The sequence below is a fragment of the Suncus etruscus genome, chromosome 5 (genome assembly GCF_024139225.1).
Source record: "Suncus etruscus isolate mSunEtr1 chromosome 5, mSunEtr1.pri.cur, whole genome shotgun sequence".
In the NCBI taxonomy this organism is placed as follows: domain Eukaryota; kingdom Metazoa; phylum Chordata; class Mammalia; order Eulipotyphla; family Soricidae; genus Suncus; species Suncus etruscus.
In genome coordinates, this window is record NC_064852.1 from 1,856,923 (window position 1) to 1,861,932 (window position 5,010).

The 5,010-nt window shown below is 37.2% G+C and overlaps 1 long non-coding RNA gene across 1 annotated transcript; it reads right to left on the reverse strand.

The window, feature by feature from the left end:
• Positions 1–251: 251 nt before the first annotated feature.
• Positions 252–2,016, reverse strand: LOC126008821 (uncharacterized). Its single transcript, XR_007495861.1, has 3 exons — positions 1,890–2,016; positions 1,159–1,232; positions 252–614 (listed from the first exon to the last, which is right to left on the reverse strand). It is a non-coding gene; the product is annotated as an uncharacterized LOC126008821 (long non-coding RNA).
• Positions 2,017–5,010: the final 2,994 nt, after the last annotated feature.

The following is a 5,010-nucleotide window of genomic DNA, read 5'->3' on the forward strand; positions in this document are numbered from 1 at the left end:
CCTTTGTATTTCTAGAGAAATATCTAAGAAAGATTTCTCTCATGTCCCATCGGTTTTTTTTTTTATTTTTAGGCCACACCCAATGATGCTCAGGGGTCACTCCTAGCTATGCGCTCAGAAATCGCTCCTGGCTTGGGGGACCATATGGGACATCAGGGGATCGAACCCTGGTTCGTCCTAGGTCAACACATGCAAGGCAAATGCCCTACCACTGTGCCACTTCTCCGGCCCCGCATGTCCATTCATTTTTTAAAAACATGGGGTTCATTTTCACCCAAACCTCCATTCAACTTCCCTGTTTGGTATACTGGTTGCTATATTTTGAAAGAATCTCTCACTGCTTTTCCTCCTACTCCATTCGAAGTCTTCTGGACGCCAGCTACTCAGTTTCCTCAGCCTTGAAGTGAATTGTGTGCACTAGTTTTGGGTTAGATTTCTCAGGGGCTGATTCTCGTGCCACTTCTCGGGTGATTCGGGTTCTTCGGTGCCATCCACTTACTGCCGTTGGCGCTGGAGTCCTCTGGGTCTTGGAAATGTCCTTGTGACATTGTTGTTTGTGACCAGGAAGCGATCCTCAGACACCTTCAGTTGCAGTTCATCACTCACACACAGACCTACAAGAGATGCCAGCACACGAGGTGAATTGGGACCCCAGAGTGCATTTGCCTCTCGAAACAGCTTGGCTGGACTGCAAGAAAAACAAAAATATTAAATCCCCTCCCCCTTTGCACTCTCTTCCTTCATTTGAATCTCTCTGAAATTAAAAAATGTTTTGGGAAAATCCAAAGTTGAAATCATTATTCATAAAATTATGGCTTGATAAAGTGATACTGTGGCCAGAGAGAGAGTCCAGGAAGTAAAGCACTCGCCTTGCCTGTGGCAGACCTAGTTCAATCTCCACTACCATATCTGTTTTTTTTTGTTGTTTGTTTTTAGCATCTCTGTGAGTGATCCCTTAGCACAGAGCCAGGAGTATGTCTTGAGTGTGTAGGATGTGGCCCAACATTAAAAAAATATTAAATTAACTGAATATTTTAAAGATATAAATATTTCCTTTTCAAATGTCAGGAAGTCTTTTATACTACGGTCTATGAAGTGATAAACATATTTCTCTAAAGAAACAACCCCCCGATTTGGTAAATCGTATCAGTTGCTTACCTTTATCTGAAATGCTAATACCTTGAATTTCCCAGGTAGTTAAAAAATCAGGCAATGTCAAATCCACCTGATACCTAAAACAAAAACATTTCACAGCTGAGTCAGAATTACTTGAAACCAACTAAAAACCAGCTCCTATGAAGCAGAGTTTTTGTGTTTTCCCCTTGGGTTCCTGAGACAAAGAACTAGCAAACATTTTTTAATCAGTGTTCACAGGATGAGTTTTAAAACAAATAAGAACAAATAAATAAAGAACAACAGTCTCTGGTATTCAAAATAATTTTCTATAATATCATTACTTTGTCATATCAAACTACTATTTGCCTGGATAAAGAATGATTCAGGATAGACAAGTATTCATGATTTACCATGGATGAAGTGTGTCCTAACGCAAAATCAGAATGAAAGCCAAATCCCCATGGTGCTTATTTGGAGGAATATTCAGGTTTGTGGGTGGATGAATGGAGGCACCAAGGGGGCTAGTGAGATAGCTTTAAGGGTAGGGGCACATACTCTGTGTGTCAAATGGCGTTTTCTATAATAATTATTTATTTTTTTCATTTAGTTCTTATGTTCATAAAAATGACACATCTACCAACCAAATGATTCTGCTTCAAATGTTTGTGCTATCCTTAATTATCAAGGAAACTCTTAGGAGTGTGGGGAAAATTGGTTATCATTTTAATATTTTTATATCTTCTAAGGTAAATAGAGATAAAGTCTTACAATACCTTTCGGGAACATGATACTCTTTCCATAACCAGTTTTCTGAAAATCTTTTGGGTCTAACTGGTCTGCAACCTGATAATTTTAAATTAGAAATAGAAAAATACAAAGTGAATATAAAACATATAATAGATTAAGACATCTAGCTATACATTTATGTCATATGATAAAATATTTATGAACATAAACATTATGTCATATACATTTAAATATGTCTTATGATCATATCATGGATAACAGAGCTAGTTTGGATTCAGTGTTCATTTATTATTTCAAAAAACTTCTTTGCAAAATTGAAACAATAAGTAGCCTAATTAGACTACTTCACATTCAATCAATCAGATCAATTGAAAACTTTCTTTCTAAAATCAGTTGAAAGACAAAGATATCCACTCTCACCCCTATAATTCAACATAGTACTTGAAGTCCTAACCTCAGCTATTGGCAAAATTAAGAAATAAAAAAGGGGGCCAGAGAAATAGCATGGAGGTAAGGCAGCATTTGCCTTGCATGCAGAAGGACGGTGGTTCGAATCCCAGCATCCAATATGGTCCCCCAAGCCTGCCCGAAGCGATGTCTGAGCGCAGAGCCAGGAGTAACCCCTGAGCACTGCCGGGTGTGACCCAAAAATACAAAAAAAAAAAAAAGATTCAAATGAGAAGTTAACTATCACAATTTGCAGATCATATAACTAGAACCTACTAAATAATAATGAATTAAAAGTTAGAAACAATAAATCAATACAGGACATTGGAAGGCTACAAAATCAACATAGATATTTTATACTTTCAGGTGCATGCAATTAAAATGAGAAAATAATTAAGGAAATAATTATATTTTAATTTTTAAGAAATATAATAGCCAAACAATCCTGAGGAATGAGGCAAGTAACCAAATAGTCAAACAATCCTGAGAAAAAAGGTAATGTAAGGTATAATTTATTAATCTTAATTTAAAAACAAAACTATAGTAATGAAAAACAGTGTGGTAATGTAATAAAAGTAGATGCAAAGTAAAAGAATTGGACCTGAGATACCAAAATTAAATTGTCACATATGTGGACAGTAAATTTATGATGAGGGAACCAAAAGGATACAGTGGAAAAGAATCTCTTCAGCATGTGGTTATGGAGAAACTTAATAATTTATAAAATATTTGATTGGGGCTGGAGCAAAGGATAGAGGGTAGGTTGTTGGCCTTGCTTATGACCAACTGTAGTTTGATCCCAAGCATCCCATTTCATCATGAGAGTGTTGCAAGGAGTGATGCCTGAGTACACAGACAGAAGTAACCCCTGAGGATTGCTGTCTGTGGCAAGAAATGAAAGAAAAGAAAGAAAGAAGAAACAAAGAAAGAAAGAAAAAAAGAAAGAAAAGAAGGAAGGAAGGAAAGAAAGAAGAAAGGAAAAAAGAAAAAAGAAGGGAGGGAGGGAGAGAGAGAGGAAGAAAAGAAGGAAGGAAGAAAAAAGGAAAGAAAGAAAAGGAAAGGAAATATAGAGAAAGGAAAGAAAAGAAAGAAGGAAAGAAAGAAAAAGAGAAAGGAGGAAAGAATAAACTTGAACATTATCTCACACCATGCACAAACATTAACTCAAGATGAATCACAGACTTAAATATTAGACATGAAACAAAATACACCAAGTAAATATATGATTATCAGTTTCAGTGCTGTCTTTAAGGATTTAACTCCCATAGGAGGGAAAACTATAGTGAAAATAAATAGTGACTTTTTCTTAGTGAAAGATGGACACTGAGGAGAGCTTCATGGCAGAGAGACTGCAGTATGCGTGAGAATTGGAGAAGTTCGAACTTGAATACGACATGCGCAAAGTGATTTCTGCAACCTGCTGACTGAGATCCCAGGGCATACAAGCATGCCATCTCTGGTGTGTGTGGGAGCACCACAACTAAGTGTGTGATGCCCAGAGAGCAACACTGTAAAGAAGTGTGTGATTTCTACCATTAAGCTCTAGTCATTGCAGAAACAACTGCAAAGGAAAGGCAAAGGTGTATTAGGTAAAAAATATCCTATGCTCCATCTTATAACCTGTGCAAATACCAACATCTCTAGTTATAGACTTGATCTTATCATCCATGACTGAGTGAAAAGTTTCCAGACACCACAAAAGGACCTCGGGGAGAGGAAAGGAACAGGTACGGAGCCTGGCGTTATTCCCATGACAGTATACTTCAAGGGCAGTGAAACCCTGTATCTCTTAGGCCAAGAGAATTCCCTTTACAATCTCTCCAATATTTACTGTGCCTATGCAAAAGAGAGAGAGAGAGAGAGAGAGAAGCACAAATTAATTTTTAGTTGTTTTTTCTTTTCTTTTTTTTTGTGCTCTCTTTTGTTTTATTTCGGGACCACGGGTATTGTTTGGTTGTTGTCTTTATTGTTGTGGTGCCTTTTGGGTTTTTGTTTGATATTTTTTGTATTGTTGTTATGTTTTTCTTCCTTTTCCCCTTTCTTCTCTTAAATCAATATTTATAGACTCTAGAAGGACTCCTCCCATTTTTTGCTTCTTTGATTTTTGCCCCCTCCTTTTTTCTTTCCTTCATACAAAACTACATAACTTGAACGAAAGTCAATGACAGAAAAATCGATACCCAATCTCCAACAAGCTAGACACAGAGGGGACCACTTATACTAGCAGCCCGGGGGGGGGGCAAAAGAGGGGAATATGGGATGCAAGCTGGGAACAGGGATGGATGGAGGGAGGACAACATTGGTGGTGGGAATACCCATGATTCAATGTCACTATGTACCTAAAATATTACTGTGAATGATTTGTAATCCACTTTAGTCAAAATAAAAATTAGTTAAAATTATTCTAGAGGCAGTCTGCTTGCCTTGCACGCAGTTGACCTGGCTTTTATCCCTAGAACCTGAGCATTCCAGGAGCAACCCTTTAGCACAGAGCCAGGAGTAAGCTCTAAAATCATAGGATGTCACCTAAAAAACAAATATATACTAGTGTGTGGAAGAAATATTAACATATTATATAGCTAACTAAGGTTAACATTCAAGGTATTTAAAAAACAATACTCAACATCAGACTAAAAGGCCCAATCAAAACCCCTGGAGGAAAGACAAACAGATACTTTGCTAAGGAAGATATGCAGATGA